The 25,774-nt window shown below is 38.4% G+C and overlaps 1 long non-coding RNA gene across 1 annotated transcript in view; it reads left to right on the plus strand.

Annotated features, from left to right (window-relative positions):
* The window catches only part of LOC146592227 (uncharacterized), an 82,599-nt gene that overhangs the window by 29,253 nt on the left and 27,572 nt on the right, over positions 1-25,774 (plus strand). Inside the window, exon 3 of the long non-coding RNA XR_014896621.1 lies at positions 17,035-17,086. This is a non-coding gene — a long non-coding RNA (uncharacterized LOC146592227). The remainder of the gene's footprint in view (positions 1-17,034; positions 17,087-25,774) is intronic.

The following is a 25,774-nucleotide window of genomic DNA, read 5'->3' on the forward strand; positions in this document are numbered from 1 at the left end:
TTCTTCCTTATTTAAAAAACACTTAATGCTCAAAAAGCCAACCAGTTACAAAGGAGACTCTCTACATGCATATCTTCCCTGTTTGTGCAAAACATGCCAAATGTAATGGCAGCTCCATCCTTTTGAAGCTGGAAGGATGATCCACAAGTTACTGTGTGAAGGAAGCTTCTGTTTTGGAAGAGCTCCCTGAGGCACCTGTGTAGGATTCCTTCACTTGGGTGATGGTTCTTGATAGACCTCAGTGAACTGGAAGGTGAGCTGCACCTCTGTTTTGATAATGCTTAGTCTTTCAGTATGATGACACTGGGTTGCTCTGAGTGGAAGTAGTTGTTTAATAGTTTCCATAGCTCAATATGTACAATTAGCTAGTTGCTCTTTCCACAGTGATTTTTAGCCAAGTACTAGTAGGATGGACTTGCTGTAAGAAGTCCTTTGAATTTCCAAATGGTGTAAAATCACCTTGTTTCTACTGCTCTTCAGGTCATGCATGGAACAAAGCTCTCTGGAACTGAAGAGTCCAATGGATGAGTACAAGAGTGTAGAGCTGTTACTTTGGGCCACAGCTGTAAAAACAAGAATAAAAAAAGCCAAAAGATGCTTAAGGGCTGGGGATTTTCTGACTTACTTGAGTACTCTATTCTTCTGCCTCTCAGAATTGGTGGTGAAATTGACTTTTATTTCTRGAAGCAGAATTAAGCTTTTGAGTGCTCTTGGAAAATCCATCACAAAATGTCCCAATTGTATCTGTGGGCAGACTCCCAGAAGCATACCTGCGTTGTAAAAGCAGAATGTTAAAGCCAAATCACTGCTTCTTGTTGCTGTCTCTTGGAGTAGGTAGTAGTATTACATCCTGAGCATTTTAAGTAAYGGCTTTGCATGGGGTGAAAGATGCTCTATTAAAATTGAACAAGTGTGCAGTTTAATCCACTGTTTTAATTGGAATTCCTAATTTTGCCTTGTCATGGATGATTTTTAAAAGTGCCTCCAGGAGCTGCCTATTTAGAAAAATAAAAAAATAAATTCTGAGTTTAAAAGCTTAAAAATATAGGTAAGTAAACCTATTTGAATTCCTGGAGCGTACAGGTATGCTACAAATATGCCCTGTGAAGTATTTATGTGCTAGTGGCAAAGCTTTCTACATTCTGACCCCCCACATGCATTTCTCTCCTTTGTGTAAATAGGATAAACATGAATCCACTTATTTGGAGATAGCTGTGTGGTGTATCACTTTGTAGCAGCTGACTTGCATGGTGGCTCCTTAGCAAAATGGTTAAGTGACAGGTGGCTGGTCAGCATGGTGTTGATCTGTCTTCCTGTGGTCTTGGAAGTCTCATCCAAGTGACTTAAAACACTTAGGTTTTATAATGAGATATGCCAAACATTTGCTTGTAAAACCAAATATTTGGGAAGTCAAGGAACATTTATTTGGGTTACGTATTAAATTACTCATAGTAGGAATAAGGAAGAGTAGAACACTTGAAATGAACCAAGAGCTGACTTCTGATTGGTACTTGAAGAAAAGCTGTCAACGCTTTTTCATGCTGAAATACAGCAATTATGCGAAGATTGGCAAGGGACATGCTTTCCATTAATTTTTTGGATCTTTATACTCCTTGGATCAAGATAGAACGTGAAGAAATAATTTTGAGTGCAACTCCAGTTTTTGAAGTCTTCTCACACTTAATGGAATAGACTTAGTACTTGCTTGACCAAAATGTTTGTAAGAGTTGGACAACTGTTTCCAGTGGAAATCTGATATCTTTTGAATAAGTCCTTCCTAGGCCAGCAAACACAATCATGCAAATTTTTAAAATGTTTTGAGCCAGCTGGTTGAACTGCTTGTTACAAAATGTTTATACAGTGTGTATATATATTTTATAACATTATTTTATAGAATACTCATGAATATTCAGTGTTGCAAACTTTGTCTACCTGCCTGGTCGTAAATTACACAACTCAGCGATAATCTGGTCTTTGAAGAGGAATAGACACAAAAATCAATAGGATGTAGAGCATGGACAGAATGCTTGTCTGGAGAGATTTACACTAGGTGATAGGTAATGTAAGTGTGTTCTAAATGTTACTCCCTTTTCTTGTATGAACCTTTAGGCTTTTGCATAAACTGCAACATTTTAATTGAAAGGAGTTTAYTAGACTGGTTGGAAAATGCTCTATTTATTTCTCTTAAGGTTTCTGGGCTTTTTGTGTACAGTCAAAAATGCACTTTCCGTGGTGTTATGCTCTGCACAAATAGAAATAAGGCTGCTTTTAAAATGAATTTGGAATGAGCCCACTTAGTAAATTTTAAAACCTGGATGCTTTGCAAATATTACTTCTGATTCTGGCACAGTGGGCGCTGAATGATATTGCATTCTTTGCACTGATGGAGTTTTTATACTTCACTTTTAATTTCCTCCCCTTTCAATTTCACACTTGGTGCTGTTATGGATCTGTTCAAATTACATTGTTACATGCAAGCAAGTAATCATGCTCATTAGTGATGGATTGAGTTCAATGGTGAATAGAAAATATATCTCAACAGGGTTAGAATGCAGCCTCCTGTGTGAAATGTAGGCACTTCCTTTATTCATTGATTTTTCTGAAAATAACCTTTGTATGTGCAACCTTCTCTTTTTTTTTTGTAATTAGAGTAGCTTATACATCTGTTTAATGTATAGCTAGTCTTCTGATACTATCACTGGATAATTTCATAACAGGTGTGAATAACTTTCATATTCCAATGTGTGAAGTGCATGCACTGTAACACTTAACGCTTGTACATTCGTGCCTGAAAACTCACAGTGATAACTGTCTTGCTCAAGTGAGGRGAAAAAAAAGATTGCATGAATTAACATTTCATTAAGTCACATAATGAGCAGTGATGTTTATATATCCTAAATGTGCTTCYAAGTCATTGGAAATGCATTGATTCTGGTAGAACGATTCAAATGATATAAATTATTCTTGGAAATTTATAGTAATATGCAATTAAGGAAAAGCCCATCCTTTCTATCTACTTCTGTAAAAGTGATAAATAAGGAAAATTAGTATGTACTTGTTTGGACAAAACTGAGCATAATGAAGCTGTGATGATAGCTAGCACTGATAACTACTTGTGCTAATAATCGATACTAAGATTTTTACCATAACCATGTAAATCAGTGTCCTGCTTTGGGCAAGTGGACAAGTCAAGAAAAACTCAAAATTCTGTGCAAGAAAAAAACATCTCCAATATTTACAAAACCATATGTAAGGTTGTGTTAATTTAGACTGTGGTAGCTGGCTTGGCCATTCGTATATGGGTATGCCAAAACATTTCTAATCAGTTCTCTTGCATCTATTGCTATTACTTGCTAAGTGCTCACATAGGTGCTGTTTGTGTGTAGCTTATTTATAGTATAATTCTTCTATTCCATGTGGAAGCGAGGAATGACAAAAACATTTACTTTGATCCAGAGAGGAAGAGAATTGCTAACCATAGATTGCAGTGTCTTAGTTAAAAAAAAAAAAATAATAAAAATAAATAAAAAGACTTGTTTTGACTGTAAACCTTAGTATGTGGGGAAGCAATCAGGCAAAGAAATAGATAACRGCATAGGCAACCCTAGGTTTCTAGTTTCAGTCTAACCCAGGCAAGTAAATAATCACAAATTGTAACAGTTGGTGGGCTAAACAATGTCAGTTAAGGGCTTTGGCCCGCTTGACATGGGCACTTCTGCACCAGCAGAGCAGTATTTCCGGAGATGAAACTGCTGGTATTTCAGTCTAGCCGTGGCCTCTTTTGCTTCTGGAATAAGCAAGGAATTGCAGCTACTGCATTTCTCAGAGTCACTGCCAGCTGAACCCAGAGCATGTTTATCAAGAGAAGCTAGGATGTTCGACTATCATTCTGAACATGTTGTGTAGAGTAAATACAGCACTTTGTTTCTAGGCAATGTTTGAGGCTTAATTAAATTCAAAAATCCAAGTCSTTGTTTACAGAGTGGAGTAATTGGGGTTGAGTCAAGCTTCACGCTGAATTTGCACATAATTGACAGAGGTGCAAGTAAAGTCAGAGCATGGAGAATTAAGCTGATTTCTCATATTTATATGGCAGATTTTGAGATATGCCTTTTGAGCCCAGATGTCTTTGAATCTTCGTAAATAGGTCTATGACCATAAGGATCTGCATGAGGAATAATCTGATTTCTGAATTGGGGTCTAGATTTAGATAWGGATGTGACTGTAGGCAAGAGAAGGACAACGAACTAGAGCAAATTTATTCATGTCTAAGGATGTGCTTATCTTGACACTTCAAACTGCTCATCACATATGTTTTTAGAATAATTGTCTCTTGAATGTTTCAATGGATATAAAACTGRCAGTTAGAAATACAGGGGTTTTACTTTTGCTTGCTTTCTGATGGACTCCAGAATTTGACCTTTGCTGAAAATAACTTCTGGCTAGCTGGAACCACAACAAGACAGAACTATTTGAGGGCATGTGGTCAAGGCTCAGCTGTTTGGGCTGTGTTTATCATACCATGCATGTGATAGCTAGACAAATAAAGGAAATCATAATGAGAGTGAAATATAGAGCTAAAAATCTTGCCTAAATCATCATTTTTGTAACTATTAATAAACCTGAAAAATAGCTCCTGCATTAAAATGTTGTTCCTTGAATATATTCTATTTTTGACTTTGATATTGCTCTTGCATATTTTAGAGTTGTTATTTTTTTCCTTCTCTGCCCTTGCAATGAGGGTCTTGAGGGGCCAAATTGTTTGGGCTTTTAGATTTTTCCAAAGGGCTTTGCCCTAGGCCACTCACTTCTGCAGTACTTTTGTCATTATCTCTCAACGTAACCATTATTAGTCAGTGTTTTGTGACACTGTTTCAGTCCTTGGATTTACAAACGCGTTTTTTTCTTTTTTAATCACCAAGAAATATGCACCATCCTACTGAAGAATTTTACTAGAGACATTATTGCTAGCTGCTTTGTTTAAATGCGGTAGCATGCTGCAGAACTAGGCGAGCAGGGGGCTGGATTGCAAATCTTTGCTTTGCAATAGTACGCGTAGCCAATYGTGCATTTCTACCAATGTTGTGTTGTCACTGCAGAGACAGGACAATAAACCTCTTGTAGATGAAGTTGACTATRTAAGTATTACCTGCCTGAAGTGGCTCATGCCACTGCATTAATGATTTTACCTGCATTATAAATGATAAAKTACCTGCATTAATGCCTGAAGTGGCTCATGAACAGAGCTGCAAATGATACTCCCTATCAGCAGATCACTTTTAAAAGCTGCATCTTTGACTTTTTTTCATCTGACATATGAATTACATTCTACTTTTAAAGGGAGGATTCAGTTTGTGCTTATTGCTTAAATGTACCTGTTAGCAAATACATCTTTCTTTTTAATCAAAATATCCAAACCCCTTTGTAGGAAGTGTATTTGTAACAGCAAGAGGGTGCTATAAGAGCTGTTTATTCTTTAATAAAAGTTGTGATAACCTTGAGGAAAACTGTTCTATAGTTTGAGATTTGATAGACTGGACTGATGCTGATGAGGTTGTAAACTAGGGTGAGTGTTTATCAAGACTGGGGAAAATTTTGCTTATGTGACTAAAGAAGTTTCTGTATCTTGGACCATTTGAGGTACTGAGCTAAATCTTTAATTTTGGTAGAATTTTTTTGTTACTATAAGAAAAGCCCATCATAAATACAGAACTATGCTTTTGTGGCACCGTTAAATATTCTGTCTGTTAATAAACAGGATGCAWCTCCTTCGGCTGAAAGGACAGAGAGCTTCATTTGTTCCCTAAGATGTTTGGGGCAGTGACCTGTTTTTCTGTGCTGATGATCTGCCTCTGAAAGTTTCAGAGTGGGTTTCTGGAGCTTCACCTTGGAGAGCACGGCGAGGGTGAGGGTACAGCTTGCTCTGCTTAAGKGAAGAGAAGGCTGCTCCCTCAGGTTGTGGTACATCTGGCACTCACTGTCTCAGCTACATATTTGACGTATCCTTTGGAGGAATATCAATAGCAATTCTTACAAAAGACATCAGTRGTTACAGAGTTAGGTTGGTTTTAGTGGGAAGAAAGACCAATATTGGTCAGMAAAAAGGAATGAAGGAAATGGGAAGTCATCTGTCCCTTAGCTGTGCAAATATCAGTGTTTGACAAGCAGACGTGTACCTGTGTATGTGCAGATAAGTCTTTGCATGTAGCAAAGAGCTGCTCATAGTATTGAAGTGGGATTTGTTTTCATGGTTGCAGCACAGAGGGGCAACGTTAATCTTGACTGAGTTTACTTCTCTGAGAAAAATAGGTTTTTAACCTTGTGGGTATGGTTTCTCATCTGTGAAAGAAATTTTGTCTCATGCTTCAGAGATTCAGATGAAGAGATGTAACTCCCAAGTGGACTYTACTAGAGCTTTCAATTGCATAATTCTTGCAGAAACAGTATTACAAGTATCATATATTTGTAATGTATTCAATGGATACTCTGATACTCTGGAAAACTTGACGCTGGATTAGTMAGTATTTTTGAACAGCATTCTCTTTCACATCTGCAGATAATGTAGTAGAAGTTAAGATAGCTTTTTGTGGGGAATTTGTTCTGTTTTGAACAATGTGCCTGAACTCCTTCCTTACTACTAGCAGTGTTAATTTTAAGTTACCTTTTAAATTGCATGTTATTTGCTAACTCATTAATTTCTTGTTACCATATTTTAGARATAGGGAGTAGCTTTGATGCAGTAACAATTCATTTGATTGAGTCATTGACCTTTGATTGGCTTGAACCAACTGTAGAACTGGATCACTTGTACTCAGCAGCCTTTGTAGAAAACAGAGTGCTTTGTTCACTAACCTCAGACTTAATATACGTAGTGTTTTGCAGTCAGTTTTAAATATACATATGTTCCATGAAGAGTTTATTGTGAAAATTTGCAGAAGATTTAACACAATCTGCGTCATGAAGATTAGGTTCCAGTGACATTTTTGTAAACACTTCATACCAGTAACATAGCAGAAAAGAGTGATGCTGACAAATGTTAACTCTAGCTTATTTGAGCTGTTCTTTCTAGGTAGCTGTTCTCATATGCAGAAAGRGGTGTCCCTAAAGAGCAGGGCAGGTTCTGGTGTCTGTCCTTAGTTGCACTCTGGAGGAGGCTTTTTTCGTCTTTCCATAGATGGGGGGAGAAACTTGGGTAAACCAGCTATTCTCTGCAAAAGTTAGCCTGGGTTACTTCCCTTAGTACCACTACACGGCCTGCACAAACCTTCGGTCTCCCTTTACCTCTGTGTAAACAAATTATTTACAGATTCAGGGAAATCACTGTGATGTGATTACCATGACTGTGATGCAGAAAATATCACACGTTGGCCCAACAAGCAGCTATGTGAAGTTAGTCAAAACGGGCAATGTGAAACCTTCACACACCCGTGCAGAATAGCTTTTGCATGCACTTCACTGTCTGCTTCTTCACCATACTTAGATTTCTTCAATCTGAGAGGCTGTTTCTATTTCTGTTTGGCAGGGTACTGCATGGGGTGTATCACAGCTGGTACATGGATGTGCAGCCTGACTGGGTGGGACCTAACTTGTCCTCCATTCACATGGGCTGGATGACCTGGGCACTTGGGTATTCCATGAAGAGTATGACCCATGCTGTAGTTACAGATGCAGTAATTTGGAGGCCAGGCTCTCCTAGCTCTTCTTCAGTTATGGAGTCCTTTATCTGAAGTCACTAATGCCCCTCAGTTAGTCTTGTAGTATTTAAAAAAAATAAAAGAAAGGGGAAAAAATCAATGTCATATTCCATTCCTCTCTCCTGCCAGAGCTGTCCCTCCAGCCCAGTTTCCTCCAAAATATTCACTAAGATTCAAGAATAAACAATAATTTTGTTAAATATGGTTTTATATATATACATGCTTTTTTTTAGTGAAACAGTTTTGCACAGTATAACTGTTTGCAGATTGCTTTGAATCTAACTCAGTTCAGTGGTAAAGTTTATAGTCTGGTTTCATAGACCATTATATTGCCTTAATTTAGAAGGTGATGAACTCCAACACTAGGATTAAGAGTATCTGTGAGGACAGATAGGCCTCTCTTTAATTCTTACACTAGAACAAGTCTAACCACACCTTTATCCTGCTATGAGAAATATTTGTTACCCAAAGGAGTGTATTAAGGAGACATGGGTTGGTTTGGTTTATAAGAGTGCATTTATTCCTTTGTTCTTTTCAGATGGGATCTAGGTAGGTGCTGGTGACCGCTAATACTCATCTTACATATAAATAAGTTGTCAGCACAACTCCTTTGTCTCCTTCAGCACAGACAACACAACAGCAGCGCTTGGATAAGAGCAGTCACGAGGAATGCATGAATGCAGGATTACAGAAAGTTAGTGAGAGCAAAGTGGAATAGGTGGAGAAGTCCCCCTGAGAAAACTTTCTCTTCCTACTTTCCCACTTGCATCCCACAGGTGCACTAGGTTTTCATTTTTGTAATTTTAAGTTGAGAGAGATCTAAGTTGAAAACTGTCATGTTTGATATCAAATGCTTTAGGCTGTTCAGATGAATTCCGAGTGACCTAATGTGAAGCAAGAAAGCCTGGTCTAGACAATACTCCTTCTACATCAATGCACAGTAAAAGTTAGTAGACATATGGTAAGCCACTGGATAGTCATCATACTACGTGACTGAGGAGTCTCACCTCTCCCAGTCTCTTGAGGGGAGAAAAGCATGCACTGAATCTTCTGTCAAGGCAGCTGTGTACTACRCTRTATACAGGGCTGGTTACTAGGCCATTTAGTCATAACTGTAGAAGCAGCATAAGACTGACCTTAACAAGATATTCTTAAAGGGCATTTGTATGAAATCATAAAATACAGCTATGCAAAAAGTCTCTAGCTGTAGTTTCCTGGCACATAGCTCACAAATGCAATAGTAGGGTAATTGTTCTTTAATATGAATCACTACCATGCTTTCCACCATCCAAAAACCCAGAATGGATGAAATAAAAAATTGAAAGTGTGTAATGACAGAAAACAATAGAGATAACAATATATCTCAAAACTTAAGCTAGATTTTCCAGAAAAAAATGAGGAATGAACAGATCCAAGTTACTGTTTCAATAATTTTGCACTGACCTTCATAGAATCAGCAGAGATTTGTTAGAATGCAAGGTATACATAATTTATGTGGACATCTGAGTCCTCTTTCAAAACTGAGTACCTCAAATTACCATATTCCAACATGTTCACTAAAAGTGTGATTGCATATATTGACTTCACAAATTGTCTTTAAAATACTGTCAGATACTGAAAGACAAAACACTTCTTACATTTTTTACACTTTTTTTTAATTTGCTTATTGATGTCAATCATAATAGGGTTTTTTTGCTGTGGACTTCAATATTGGCATGTTCAGAAACTTCCAATGCATAAATAGGAAGTCTGGTTTGTTATACAGTAGGCAAAATACATGAGTAATGACAGAAGAAAAAATATACTGAAAAAGGTATTACTGCAAAACATCTGTAAATGAGGACTGTAGGAGCAGTTTGATAGTGCTGATTGTGTTAAACCACAATACATTAACAGTCTAAAAGGAGTTTCTCCAGCGTTGCTCCTGCCTGGTTTCATCAGCAAGTTTTGCACRGGGCAGCATCAGCGCTGACATGTGTTACATTGATTTTTAGTGGATTTCAGGTGGTTCTGGCAAGAGGGGTTGGCTAAGGGTTAACTGTGGAATCATTAGTCAATCAGTAATTGTTATGCAAATTAACTTTTTACTTAAAACTATTGGCTTTAATTTTCAGTTTTGGAAAAAATAAAATTGTAAAGCTTTAGTGAAAATACCTGCCCTGTGAATAACCTGGGTGAGGCCTGTTTTCTTGCAAGTTCTAGCATATAAACATCTACACTTAACATTATTATCTGAGAGCTGGAAGTTCTAGCCTTTCTAATACAAAAATTTAATTAAATTGCAAAGATACTTTGTTAGATCCTATGTCTTAGGCAGAAAATGAATTATGTGCCTTGCTTCCTCATCTTAAGTAAACCATTCCTTTTTTCTTTTAATTCCTCATCTCATACACTAAGAGCAGTTCATCTACTGATGATGTGATGCTTTCAACCTTATGAATCCCTTTTTATTAGACAATGGATTAAGACTGTGACCGCTTTTTATTAGCAGAATACTGTCCCACATGGGTTTCGTTGGTTTTGCTTTTGTCTTCGCTCTTGYACCTGTCAGAATTCACAACTCTGAGGTAGTAGGTATCCTCAGTGTCTAGACTAGACCTACTGCAGTTGAGCTGTACATGGAATGGTCCTATAACCTGTGCACAGGATAAACGTATCTGGAATACCTCATGTGCAAGTGCGAGCTGATTTTAGTATCTACAAAGACAGCTAGTGTAGAATTTACCCATGTCCAGTCAGAAGACTACTAGTAAATATGACAGTGGGTTACTGTTAAAAGCAGCAGTATATGAGAGGTGGATAAACTCATTGTGAATTTTTTTACCATCTTTTAGAAAAGTACAGGTGGTCTGGGCCAAGACTTTAAAAGAAAACAAAAAAATCCAAGAAAACTATCCAAGAGTTCTGAAGTGATGTAAGAACTTGAAACCTATTAGCCCTTCAGTGAAACGAAGAATTCCTAAGAATCGGATTGTAGTGATAGGCATTCAAGGTTCAGAAAGATGCAGAGTAGGAATTTCAAAAGCATATATGCTCCTCTAACTCAAAATAGTTCATGGATTTAAGATGTTTTTGAAAAGGAACTGAGAACCTTATATCAAGCAGAAGGTTTCTCTTTCTTACTTAAATACTGAAAATCAGGTGTACAATTAAGACTCCGATTAGGCACACTGGATGTTTCTTTACTACGTAGTTAGCACTCTTCTATATTCAGAGAAGCTCCATCAGGAAGAAGTTTGATCTGGAATAGGTTTAATCACTACTTGAAATTGTCTGTATTGCTCTCAAGTAAAACAGGAGGTCCTAAGGAAATTATTCCAATTTAAATAAGTGCAATGAATCCAATCCTTAATCTGTGTTGCCATCTGTTGTGATTTGTGCCTCATTAAGTCTCATTTCTCTCATGGTATTGTCTGAGAATTTTAGCTTTATTTGCTTAAATGTGAAATATCTAACCAAAGTTTGAAATTATACTCCATTTGTCCCCTACTCAGAAGTTAGGCCAGCTCCATCAATAGAAGGTGGTTCTGAAGTATTTTATTTAGCTTAAATAATTTCTTTTTAAGGACTTAAAATACCATTTTCTGAATGGCTGGCATTGGCATTATTGAAATAATGGCCATTGTTTCTGGAATTGCTGGGTACAAGCATTAGTGATTTAAAACACCTTCTGCAGGCATATAGGGGAAAACAACTACAATGTGTAGTTTAAAGTAGTTCAACTCATTTTAAGCATGCATATTTGCCAGTATCGCCTTGCRTAACTGATTGTGGTTTTGATTCATCAGCTTAGTTCAAGGGGAGGAACCTTGTCTACTTCTGCAGATCTTTTCCCTCGGTTTGGAAATGTGCCAGAGACCCCCCTTGAAGGGGTACAGGATTGAGCCTGTGGAGCAGAAGTACTCTGGCGAAATGGARCAGTACCACAAGTCACCGTGCGTGTGCTTCTCCCTTGGCACGGCACCACTGTGGGGTGCGCGTGTGTCGGGAGAAAAGGTATCTAAGCAAGCATGCAAATCCCTTCTGTGCTGGGGCCACCTATTATTGCCTATTAAGATGGCTGTTTGTGGATTTTTTGATCACTAGGAAAAAAGATGTGGAAACAAATCCATTCCAGAATTTGAGTAATTGTGAACATGTTTAAAGCAGAGAAGGTATTGATAATTGTTTGAAATGAAAGGTGATTAACTTGACTGTGAGATGTCAAATAATGCCAAAGAAACAGCTGTGAAATTAGTTTGATGCAAGACTAAATTCTTTACTGATTTTAAGTTTCAGAGTGTTTGACTTGAGGGTGGCAGAGGGAAATGCTGGTATTTTCAAAAGCTTTYCAGGTTCTTATTTTCCTTTTCTGCTTAAGCCATCCCTGGGAAGGGTTGAAAGCAATGTATTACCATTTCTTTCAATGGAAGATGCAGCTTCAAGCCTCAGAATTTCTTTCCCCACCTCCCCCAAGCAGTGCTGGTTACACTAAACTCTGWGTTCTTAGCTTGGTTAAATGAATTTTCCATCTTAATGTTAATCTTCCCATTCCTGAGGGAAGCACACAAAGCTGGAACAGAGTTATTTCATTTAAAAATGTCATGAAATRTTCTGGTTGTCAGGTAACTTCAACAACACATTTCTTTATTTTAGAGGCTGCTACCATTGCGTAAAAAAACTCCTTAGTTTCCTGATAAACAGACCACTGAAAATGGTGAAGGAATGCTAAAGTAAACATACAGACTCCAAAATTTCCTCAATTAAAAAAAATCAGTCAAAGCAGATTAAAAAGCTGTCTTTCAGTTTTAAATTTGTAATCAAGTGTAGAATATGTTAAGAGAGATTTTTGTGCAAGTACTTTGATTTCATTTCAGGTGGCCCCAGAATGCTGAGACTTTTGGTTACCAATTTGAACTTTCTTGGTCGCAGCGATGAGTCTAATGTAGTCTCCTTGGAAGCAATGTGGCTTGCTTAACTATCTTGCTGCTTTGGGAATCTCTTGATAGAGAAAAYATTTCTTACATGTTTACTTACCTTTAAACAGAACTGACACTGGGTTCTCAGAATTTTGCTTGTTAATCAAAGATGTGCTAAAAATGTTAGGGGAAAACAGAATCTGGTCTCTTGMTGATCTGCAGCACCATTTCAGAGGTAGAGAAAATCATTAGATTTAATTAAGATCAAGTATTTATTAAGCACTTTTAGATGAACTGAGTGCATTCAGTGATGGAGAAATTGTTTGTGGTAATGTGCTGTACTAGTAACATATGAGGCATGCATGGTTGAATAAATCTGTATAGAGATTTTTTTTCTCATGGAATGCCTTTCATCTAAGGATAAGTTTTATTTATTTGGTATGTTGTTTTCCCATCCTTCTTAGATATCTGATTCAAAATTTATTTTTAAAAATATCCTATTAAATTGATAGGTTAAGGTGCTTAAGGATATTTTATTTCCTCAAACACTAAGTATCGCTTTTCACCAGTAATGCAAGTAGGGGGGAACTGGTAAGTGAGATAGTATTGAAAATAAAATTTTGTTCTATGACTTCAAGGTGTGACCTTCAAAATGTTTACACCAAACATTATCCTTCTCTTACTTACTGAAGGCTGGAACTATCACTCACCAGTTCAGACTTGTCTCGCTTTCTAGCTCTAACACTTTGTTGCGGCTTCAGCCGAGACAAATGGAATTAGGTGCGAAGATGCAGGACGGGAGGGATAAGCTGAGTGGGGAAGCCCTTGGGTCAGCAGCGCTGGGGGCTCGTTCATCAGCTGCAGAGTTCTCTGGGTGGAAGCTGAGGCTTCCCTGATGTGACCGGATTTCACCAGGAGCCATCGCAGTCGGTTCTCTGTATGGAGTCGTAATTCTAGGACAGTCTAGATGCATAACAGTGATCATAGGGCAATCTGACTTCTTTTCAAAGCAAAGCTTCAAAATTAGGGCTGACCTTTGCCAAAAACCAAGCGGTACTGCTCAAAGGGAGTTGCTTCCTGTGCTAAGCATAGTCTCCAAACCCCAAAGAAATTATATTTGCAAACTAACAAAGATAAAAGGAAGCATTGTAGCCTGTGGTACCCCTTCAAAGCTTCAAATGTATATGGAAGGATTGGAACTAGGGCAACTACTTGCTAGCTGTATTTTTTAAATAGTGCCTAATATACTGGTATGGAAAGAGGTCACTTCTACCTCCCCTAAAATTGAGGATCAGTGGCAGAAGAATGCTGTTTGAGAGCGGCCTAATGGCTGTGAACACGGGAAGCTTACGGAGTGCTTGTTTCAATGCCCTTCTGCTATTAAAAGGGTAACGAGGGGCAGCTTGATCGTTATTTTAAAATGGTGAGGTGGAAGAAGTACAGGGGCCGTATGTGAAAGATGCGAAGTGCTAGCARTTCATGTCTTCTGTCAAAGCAAACTCTGTTTCTTTGTGTCAACAGCCCACACCAATTAGCACTTGTCATAGCAGCAGCAGYCCTGTGCAGCATTTAAGTAACAAGTGAAAAGAGACTGCACTTTTCCAAGTTTAAGAGCACTATAATACAGATGCTATCTTTGGGATCAATGCAAACCAACCATTGGATGTTTCCTCTGCGGTTAATGCTTCATGTGGTCTCTTTCAGTAGCAGCAGTGTAGCGGCTGGCACTCGTATCCCCCCCAGATGTATGCATTTAGCACAGGGACAGGCAGAATATTAACACGAGGTGATCGTGAGCGGGCAGGAGTGGAAGCGCTTGGCAGTGTTAAGTCGGTGAGGGTTCTGCAACTAGGTGTTCCCACGCTTAAACTTCAGCCCAAATTTTTGTGTAGCACTTTTTATCCTGTTGACTCTAATTCCTGAGAACTTTCCAACTAATTGAATTAACTTTCTCCTACTGAACTATTTTTTCTGACATTAAGACCTTCTCAGAACTATACAGATCAGATAAAGGTCAGAAGCTAAAAGAAAAGGTGATGCTGAGTATTTTTATGGCTATTGTTGTAAAGATGTTTCCGGTAAGTGTTTTATAACAAGATAGGAATGTTTTCATCAGAAGGTTTACATCAATACTCCACTTGACAAATTCTACCTGAGGTGTATCTCATGTATGCTTTTAATTTGGTAATGATGCCTAAAATAGAAGTCTGGGAGACAACTAAGAAAATGCAGTAGCTGTATGAGTGCTAATAGTAGGGATAGAAACTTGTGTGTGGAAATCTTGATAGTATCCGGGGTTATATTTGGAAGCTTGCCACCTCTTTCAAGCCTAAGCAAATGCTTTGTGATTCCAGGTGTCACACTTAAACTTCAAGTGTTACAGGCCAAAAGTGAACATGTGCATGTGGGGACAGCTTGTTGTTAGTCCAGACGATGTTTTAACAGTTTAATCAAAGTACAACAAAGTTATTAATCCAGCTACAATAACACTAACACTCATAGTCCAAATTAACAAAGCCTCGTTAATAATTCCTTTTAAAATGTTATACAAAAGAACTTGCTTACATGTCCTTTTCTTTGGTGTTGTGCTCACCTTTCCAATGTCCCGCTGCATTTCTAAGACTGGCAATTTTGGTGAGGAGGAGAATGACACTTATGGTGGACACTTCTCTTTGTTGGCAGGCCTTTATCACATGGGGTTTTCCTAGCACCAAAGCTAATGCAGGTCAGGCAGCAGGCCCTGGCTGCTGCACAGCTGTTAAACCAAGCTAAAAACCAGCTCAAGCAGAGGCAAATGCGGACAAGTTCTGAGACTCTGCACAATCCAGTCAGTGCAACACCTGGGACCTTGCACAAATAGTGGCAAAAATATACTTAATGGACTACTATGGATCTGGGCAAGGTAGGAATAGAAACCTCAGTTTTATGCCACTTGCCCTCCAAATCTTCAGTTTTGGAGTAAAGGGAAAACCAGTGTTTAAAACATGTCTATTAGACTCCTCAAGTCGTAGGGTTTCTCTTGTGCTTCTGGAAGCTACCTTACCTTTCGGCTTTGTCCATTGCCTAGTGCTGCATACAGCTAGATTCCCTTCTCTTTCACGCTTATTAAAATGAGTCTGGTAAGAGAGATTTTTCCAATGTTAGGAATGCTTATTTTATCAATTTCCTAATTTCTTTGTGTGTACATTTAGTTATGAAGCACCCATTCCTTCAGCATTTCTGGAAATGCTCATTTTTTAATTAACCTTTCARCTGAAACTTGTTCTCTTTGTAGCAAACTTCAAGTTGCTGTGATTGGTGATCAGGACAGTTTTGTAGGAGCTAGTACAATGAACTCCATATAGTACAGGAAGCTTTTACACTGATTCTTAARACTGACATATTCTCTAGTGATGTAAGATCTACAATTTTTACCTAAGCAAAAAAGTGGCAAAATATTCTTTAGAAGTATTTTTAAATAGATTTATATTCAGTTAAAATAACTATTATTGATATGGTGAAATAATAGATTTATTAATAACACTTTTATCCACCATTAAAAAAGATTACATTCTGGGACTGTACAGTCTGACTTGAAAACAGACAATRTTGTTGTGTACAAATATGGGGAAATTCTCTTCTCCACATTGTAAACTTTTCTCTTTACTAGGTAGGAAGAATCCCTATTAAGTTCTGACATCACAGCTTCTAGAAGCAGAAAAAGGAGAACTAAGACCTCTAAATCTGAAAACAGAGTTCTCAAGTGTGTCTTTTCCTTTAGAAATATTGACTCAATATCACCAGTGCCCAACAGCTGCTGCTTAACCACTCCTTCCCCTGATGAGGACAGCAGCTGAACCACCAGCACTCTATAGACTAAATTGGGATAAGTATTTGTTGATGAGCATCTGAGAATGAGTGCTGGAAGGCAAAATTCTTGTCAGCTGGGCCAGTGAATATAAAGACACTCGGACATGGTGTCCTGCAGCATTGGCCACTGCAGATCCTGATGCAAGTCCTGCTAGCACAGAAGCTCATGGAATGGTTATGAAGACATAGGTCATGTTTTCAGATGTGGCCTACCATTATATGCGCTATTTAATATGTGTGGTACTAATTGCATGCATAACTTTGGGCCTGCTGACCATTGTGTGCATCCAAATACAAAGATTACATGTGATTTTTTTTTTATTTTTTTGTCCATGCAAATTTTATTGCTTATTTTCATACACAATCATCTGAAAAAYGGTAAGTCCATGTTGCTGTATGTGCAAAGCTGTGTTCACGTATGGGTTGAGTCAAGGCTGTTTCAAAACTATACCCAGCTATTTGAACCCAGAAAGGAGATRTGTTCTGGTTATGAAAGAACAATGTATTAAAAGGTAAACACTGGATAAAATATTTAAGATGGTAGAGTCATAAAGACGCTAAGTGATTTTCCTCTCTATTCTTGTGTATTCCAGAAACATTATCTCGAAGACTACGTTGATTTGAAGCAGATTCTTCATTAACTAGGTATCTGTGCTATTTTCTACTACTTAATGTGGCTGATCAAGCCTTGTATGCTACCTTAGGGATTACAGCTATGGCTTGATATAAAAAAATACGACCTTGACATGCTTCGAGCTGCACAATTAACARTATGGTCAATAGAAAATCAGCATAGTATGTAATCCTATATAATCASAGAGACATTGTTCCCACACAAATAAAAACTGAAGAGTAAAGCAACTTACCGCCTTTAAAATGGCCAAGAACACTTCATTTCAATTTAYTACTGTATAAAATATCTATTGTTGGCAAATTATGTATAAAGTGAGACTGGCAGTAAATCTCTAAATCCTTTCAAGTTGTTTGTTAATGAAAGTCATTAGAAATAGACACAATCATAGATGAATACAAATAAGATATTCTTTAGTGTATATAATTACACTTTTATTTATAATACAGGCCAAATAGCTTCCTAAATCTTGTTATTTAGGAAGCGAAGGTCCAGGTCTCTGCTGACATAACTTACTTCAGTGTAGAAATCCAGTCCCTGCTGTATTCCACAGTGAGATGGGACAGTGAGCTCAAAATTTCTGAAATACTTTGAGGGCCTATAGAAAAGTTTGTGCGATGAAGGGTTTGGATACCTGAACAAGCAGGAAAATGTGCTAGTTATAGAACAGGAAGCATGTAAACATGGCACATACCTGAGCTTGTAAGAAATGCTTGGCAGTGCTACTTGTGGGATTAAATTGCCTTCTTTTGTGCTGTAATATGCTTTGGAAACCAGAGAGTTTGGGATGATGCTAACTTGAGGTTTCTGTGCTGTAGGCAATTGTATGTTACAGAAACATACTTTAGAAAGCTGGAATTGTTTAAGCTCGGTGCTACTACTCGTCTTAGATGTCCCCAATCTAAATATTGTATCCCGGTTCTGTTGTTTCTGTGCTTGCGTGCTTGGCATCCCTGGGAATTCRGCGTGAAACCTGATAGCAGGAATTGGCACTTGCACATACATCTTGTTGAAGCGAAATCGCTTGTACTCTGTTTCATGACACACTACTGTTAGCTCTGTTACTGCTAGTCCAAGTTGGGACGGTTGTTTTGTGTGCTTTTACCCTTATCAGCTGTTGTGTTCTGAGTGTGGTTGTTTCTGCAAGAGTTCCCCAGTGGTCYGTGTGTATTTGTTCCCCTTGGTTTCTCTGACAAGCATAAGATACCTGCTGTTCGCTACATGCACCAGTGACAAATGCAGTACCAAAAGTAGATGTGTAAAACGTTTTGCTCCTGACAGATCAGCAAAATTTTAATTCTTACTTAACTTTGTAGAAAAGTGTGTGTTCGTTTTCTAAAACGAGCATGCATCTTTCTTTTTTCTTTGAGCAGTTAATGTAGTCTTTGCATGTGATACGGAAACACTAAATATACAGGATGAGCTGTGTTTACATGTGTTGTTCCTTCAAATAAAATATGTTCCACATGCTGTCCTCTTGTTCTCTCGAGGACTTGAGTTTTCCATCGTCTGTATTTTAAAAGTGGTGTTAACCCATTGCAATGGTAAAATTCCTCCACTCCTCTCACCCAAATCTCATACCTATCGGGATTCTTGCTCATCTTTTCTCAGCAAATGAAAACTTCTAMCAATTTTTAAATTCAAAATAGCAGTTAGTGTGCACTGTGTGTCTGTAGAGCATGGCGTTTAAATATATAATGAGTAATTCCTATGTGTAAGAAAGGAAAGGCAATCTAAGAGACTGGGAAAAAGTGAAAGTATGAACAAAATCTGTTGGCACTTGGAGTTTCTGGAAATCTTAGCGAGCATCCACATCCAGCCCTGAGGTTTTGTCATCTTGTCACTGATGTTGAGAGTTACTTTGTGTCGTAGATACTTTGCGTGTGAAATAGGGGGGAGAGGATCTGCAGAAAATGTTTTTTGTGTGTCAGCTCTTCAGAAGAGCCAGGCACCCTCATCTGCTCTCTTTTTTCCTGTTATCATAAATRCGTTTTTTTTTTTCCTCTTTAAAGACCAGAGAGGCAGAGACATGCAAACCAGTTGCRAAAGGTTTTGTGTATGAGAGCCTTTGAGCAAAAGTAAACACTAATAAAGGAAGCCTGAACAGTATGTGGTGTCGCTGTCCTTTGTTTTCCTGTGCAGGTTGTATGCTTCATTTCCAAAGGTGCTAGTTCGATCGTTAGCGGAGCATAGTTGTAAACACATCATAAATAGCCCACAATATGCATGGTGTAGGGATTTATAAACCATTTGTTGGCTGTGCCGTGTGCCAAATGCTTAACAGTGTTAAAATAAATGATCGGCRTTTTAAAGAACAACACTTTTATTACTCCAAGAGGAAGACTGTCACACCCTTCTGAACTCAGAGGTGCATTGCATTAGGTTTGCTGTTTAGCAAAATATATTACATTTAGTAAAATATATTTACCATAAGGCATGATTGGTAATGCAGTATCAAGTGGTAGCCACAAAATTGTTGGCTTATTCCGCTTTTATTAAGCTTGACAGCCAATTTGCAAGCCCTCTCCCCTCAACTCTTGTAATACCAAAGTTTTAATATTCTGTTGGCTGAATCCTGCGACTCARTTGAAAATTCAAGTTTAATGTTATCAATAGGACTTTTTTTGCATAAGCAACTGCATCTAGTCAGTATGTTAGGATTCAGAGGTGTAAATTGGTTCTCACATAGTGCAAATGTGGGGCAGAGGTGAGAGAAAAGGAGCAAGAAACAAAAAATCATCTTGTGATTTCCACTGGGAATTTCAGTATGCATGACCAATCAGGTATGTAGGGAAATCTGACTTTAAAGGTTCCCACCTAATAGGGCTGCCCCTTTGTTTCCACATACCAAACAAGGCAGCTTTGGATGCTTTTACTATATAAAGATATGTTCAGGTCAAGGAGTTTGACTTTTTTGTAAACTGAAATATTGTTTATTATTAGAAAAGAAACATCATTTTGTGGCTAGATATGGAAAAATATTTGGAGTTGACATTTTTGGAGTGAATTACAAAAATACAGTGTGTATTAAATGCCTGACAAAGCAGAAAGCATAAAAATATCCCTAAACGGGCTCTGTTGCAAAGTAACAGTTAAAGCTGCTTTTCCAGTTCGTACACTGGCCAGGAAAAAAAGAATCCTCATCTTGATTTTTCTTAATTTCTAAACATYCTTGTAGATCGTGTCCTATATTAGAAAACTGCTTAGTCATATGGAGCAAATGTCCTTATATTTYGCGGAAAACTTTTAATTTGCCTAAAAATGATAAGCAGGCAGCGCTTAGGCTGCCCGTTCTGTTTGCCACTGCACTGCAGCGCAGTCTCAGCGCAAAGCCGTGGGGCTGTGGGGTCCCCATTTGAAAACCCACGGGAAGCCAAGGTTATCTGGGGACCTTTGCATCCTTCAAATCCACAAGCTTAGAAGATGTGCAAGTCTCATCCCTCTACRGCAGCAGAGGAAGTTCACCTCAGGCTTTTCTGTCACCCAAGTCCTCGGTTGCTTGCCTACCCTACCAAAGGAGCGTGACGGCTGTGGGCAGAGTGTCGAGATCAGCTGAGGCTCCCCAGCCTCTGAACGGGGACACATCCTGCCCGGCGCTGTGCTGCCCGAGCCGGCAGCGGGGCCTTGCTGCAGGCCCCCTCAGCTCACCCGAACTAAATCAGGTGACACTGCAGAAAGTTTCCTAAGCTCTATGGAACTGAATACCTGTTTTGTGATTCCCGACCTACTGTGGGAAGGAAAGCAAATATAAAAAATAAGTAAATAAATAAATTCCTATTTCTTTCATGAAGAAAGGTAAAAATCAAAACATTCCTGTTTGGGGGTTTTTCATTTTGGTCTTTATTTGAGGGGCTGGCTTTTTTTTTTTTTTTTTTTTTTTTTTTTTGTACTTTTAACATCTTGTGGGATTTTCTGATGAGCCTTTCTCAAGTATGCTCTGAACACTTCCGCATACTATATATAGAATAAAAAGCCTTTAATGAAAGGGTTTAATGAATCTCACGAAACAATTGTTCATGTACAAAAAGCTATTTGCACATATGCGGGCTGGGGCTGCTCCTGAATAGGACCCATAGTCACCTAATTAGACACGCATGGCATTAGCAGGCATTTGTACTACTCACAGGACTAGTCCAAGGACAAGGGATCCCTGCTGAAAATTTTCCATTAGAAAGATAATTGCATAGCACAAGGCCTTTCTGAAAGCCCTCCCTAAATTTTTTCTCTTGTTCTTTAATTAGGTGGTGAGATCAGGATCCAGGAAGACTGAAAATAAATAAATAAAGGTTTTCTTTCCTGAGTTATAGAACTAAATATGCTGGCAGTGATGGTGGAACTGTGGGGAAAAAAATAAAATAAGGTGCTTTGTGTATAGTTTTGATTTGTTTTGTGATGTCTATCTACTAATCTTGGTAAAATTGAAAGTATCTGGTATATATTGATGATTTACTTACTGCTTTGCACTGCTGTGGTTACTGTAGTAAATATTTGTAAGTTATCAGTAGCAAGAGGTTTAAAATATTTTTTTTTCTYAATTTTAAGGTGAGRTTTCTGGGAGTCTTATTCCTTCATCAGTTCCTTATTGGGCTAGGTCATGTGAAAACACCGCCCAGTGCGATAGGCCACTTTACATAAGGTTATCAGAAAATACAGGGGTTTTGTGTGTTGTGTGGGGAAAGTGGGTTCTACTTGCTAAATGCAGCACAGAGAAAAAAGCAGCAACTGTGACAGTGGCTGAGTGCATTTAAAAAGTTCTCATCACTGGTCACATGAGGAATAGCATGAACTACTAAAATTGGATAAACAGCTAAAGAAGAGAGCTTGCACTTAGAATGGGAGAGCAACCAAATGAGTAATTGCTCAATATTTTTACTGTGAAATTTAGACCTGAATGAAGCATAGTGGATTTAGGAAAGTCAGAGGGGCTCAAGTGGGGCTTGTTACGAGAATTTTGACTAGATTGAAAAGAGATCTTATTCCCTGACCGCATTAGAAAAGAGAAATAAAGATGCAGCTGTACCCTTATTATGGAAGGGATGAGGGAAAACTAGTGTGCACTGGTGGGAGCATGTTGAGCCTTGCATGATTGTGAGATTCCTCATGGTGATGGCCACAGCATGGTAATGCCAGGGAGAAAGGAGTTAGGGTAATGTGAAATCTGTTTTATATTCCTTCATTCTTTATATTCCTTTTCTTTTGACTGGATAGCATGCTTTTTGAAATAGTGGCTTTTATTACCTCATGAGGACAGTACCTCCAGATTGAGGAGCAGCAGTGGATCYCAGGTGTGGTCAGCAGAACTGTCGGAAGGAGACTAGACAAAACAGAACGTGGTATTGCATGGTTCTCAGGCAAGTAGCTGTGCACATACGTGCACCTAGTGAAGATGTCCCCAGCTCTGGCCAATATGAGAATGGCGAGGGATGACGATAGTGCTGTTAGGATGCCTTTTAAAGTAGGGGAATAAGAAGGAAAAAATTTCAGGACTTCGGAGGTACTTGAGCGTTGCGTAGAGAACATCTGACAGTTCCTGCTTCCTGCGCATGCATAGCCTTGCACGTATATCAGTGCACAAGTGCCAAGTATGAATTTGTGCTCATTAGGGAGACTAATTCAGATAGTGCAAGGGAGTAAAACCTTAGAGAAGAACTGACAGAAGKTTTTTTTGAGGTTTTGCAAAGTTTTTATTTTGAAATGCTATAAATTCCTGGGGGCTGTTATTTTATGATCTTTAGCTAAAACGCAGATAGCCACATAATGGGATTTTCAAAGGGTACCTATACTTTTAGCTGCTGTTTRTGTCAAAATTTGCAGGTTTTTGACAATCCTGTAAGTTACTCAACTGATCCCTAAGTCCTAAGAAGCAGATCAACATGGATGTGTATTATTTTTACACCTTGTAACATAGTTCCTTGCAATACTTTATTCTTCCGCCAGTTTTATATAGTTAGATACTGACATAAAAATATGCATGCAGTGAGAACTTGTGATGGCCAATGAATGTTAATTTTCCTATAAGCCAGGAAAAGAGCTTTAGTCACAAAAGAATGCAAATCTGAAGACAACATATGGCAGATGATATGTTCCCTTTAAAAAAAAGATTGGAAGTTGAACAAACTGATCCCAGCAGGTGAGAAGGACAGCTGTGCGTTAAAGCATTGGACACTTCTGGTAAGTAAAAGTAAAACTGCAGATATCAAAAAAAAAAAAAAACTACATATTTCTGTCTTTGCAACTTCTTTCATATATATATATATATATATACACATACACATAAATATATATATTAGCTTGTAATGTGTTTATTCTTCCTTCATCTTAAGATAATAAGCATCATTGTAGCAGATTGAAACAGTCTGATTTTTTTTTCCTCATTATAACGGGCTTAATGGATTCTTTCCAACAATCTAGACAAAATTTGTTTCATAATTAAGGATTTTTTTGTGTTTACTAAAATAGCAAAACACTTCAGGCCTGTGTCACAGTCATGTTTTCCTTGACTCAAGCCGTGCATCTGTTTTCAACTACCGGTTTCCTGATTTTGTTTGCTTCTTCCTTGTATTAATAAGCTGAGAAAATAATTACTGTCAAAAATCAACCAAGCTCCTTTAATTATGAATGCCCAATGAAGCTGTATAGTAAAAAGCTAGTTATGACATGTATTATATCCCTGGCCTTTGAGTGTTACTACTTGGATTGTGAGCCGTGCGTATGGTGCAGTAGCTTGACAAGCAATGAGTTAGCTGTAGGTGTTGAAACAGGAGTCTCAAAAGCTATTTCACTGTGTGAGCATGGCTAATGTATTTATGAACCTTTATGGGGAAGAATAGGAATCTCTTTGAAGCTCCTCTGGATGAGTCTGTAYGACGCTTCTGCCAGGCTGGCACATCAGGTCTCCTGTCGTGCTCAGATTGGTCCAGGTAGGATCGTGTTTGGTGACAGACACAAGGTGTTCTGCGAGCAATCAATTATTAAAAAGCTATTCTCTGATCACAAATCTCAGGCCTTTCACTTCATGGCTTTTAGAGACTTCTCTGCAGGAACTTGTTTGCTTATTTCAAAGATGGCTTAAAAAAAAATCACTATCTTACCTACAGCGGACTTAGTCTCTTGCCACAAATGACTTGCATACATTAACATTGAGTCAAGGTACTATAAACAGCTCCCAGTACAGTTTCCTGCAGATGAAAACTGGGATCCGTATTCTAAAGCTGAGCTACRTAAAATGCAATTATCCCTTGTCTCTGCAAAGTTCACTTTCACTCTACTAATTATACACAACACACTAGTTTCAGATGCATTGTAGGGAATATCTAAGCCTATTTTTTCTTCCCAARCTCATTTATTTGACTGCTGCTTTCTTGGTCAGCTATTAAAGATCACTTTTTTTATGATCTTTTATTAAGGATCATTTTTTGCCCCCGTTCTCCTCTCGTGCYGTCATCTTTTTTTATTATTATTATTACTGAAGGTGGAAGAACGGCCGTTGTTTTTAACGCTGCAGTGCCTTCTGCAGATAAGAGCAGTAGCGCTATTCAGACCTGGAGCTCTGGAACTTCCTGTGCTCAGAATGACGGTCGCACTGCGCGTTTCCTAGTCCCAGAGATGCAGTGCATGTCTGAGAATACGACTGCAGGCCCAAACTGCAATCATTAGTAATGTGTTTAATCACTAATTACTGTAAACGCAATTGTTTTCCCATTAGTCTGCAGATCAGAACTTTGCATTTGAACGTCTATTCATTTTCCCCATTGCTCTCTCCTCTATACTCCCCCAATGTGACATTCTCTTTTTGTTTGCAGTTTCTTCCTTCCTCCTTTAATCTGCCCCTTTTTCCTGCTTGCCACCTAATCTGCTCTTGTTAGATGTTTAGCTTTTCACATATTAATACAGCTATAAAATCGATGCACCTATTCGTAATCCTCAGGTAAGTCATACGCCACATTCCATCAGGATATCCAAATAGTGTCATGCCACCTGTGTTCCACCTTCTGTTGATTATTTTAAAATTTTTAATACATTTGTTAAGGTAAATGGGCTGGACCACAGCACAAATCAAGTAGAAATCTCAGTGTCTGCGTTGGCACTGTGCCTGTTTTTATACAGTCTGGGAAGCATGACAATTAGAAGTATCAGGCAATTTCTTCATGGCAAGAGGTAAGCACTTTACCTCTGTCTGCTGAAAACTGTTCAATAACAAAGGAACTTTTTGAAATATAATTGAAATTAACCTATATGCTTTAGGCAGTACTTACTGCTATTTTTTATAATCATTTATATGAGCATTATATGCTCTGCCCCCCGATCCTCTTGGTGGCCCTTTGCTGGATTCCATTATCAGTATCTGTTTGGTACTGGAGTGGTCAAAACTGGATGCAGTATTCTAGGTGTGGCCTCACCAGGACGTGAGATGAGGGGAACAATCACTTTCTTTGACCTGCTGGTGATGCTCTTGCTAGTGTAGCCTGTACGCAGTTAGCCTTCGTTGCTCTAAAGGTGTGCAGATGACTTATAGTCAGCTTGATGTGCACAATGATCCTTARGTCCTGTTCTGCAGAGCTGTTTCACAGGCTGCACATGTGTTGCATAAGTTTATTCTATCCCAGGTACAGAACTTGCACATTAATTCATTGAATTGCATGAGGTTCCTCTCAACCTATTTCTCCAGTCTTCGAGGTTCCTGCACTGTAACAGCCACTTCC

Source organism: Rhea americana, unplaced genomic scaffold (assembly GCF_003343005.1).
Source record: "Rhea americana isolate MKP2758 unplaced genomic scaffold, rheAme1 scaffold_34, whole genome shotgun sequence".
NCBI classification, from domain to species: domain Eukaryota; kingdom Metazoa; phylum Chordata; class Aves; order Rheiformes; family Rheidae; genus Rhea; species Rhea americana.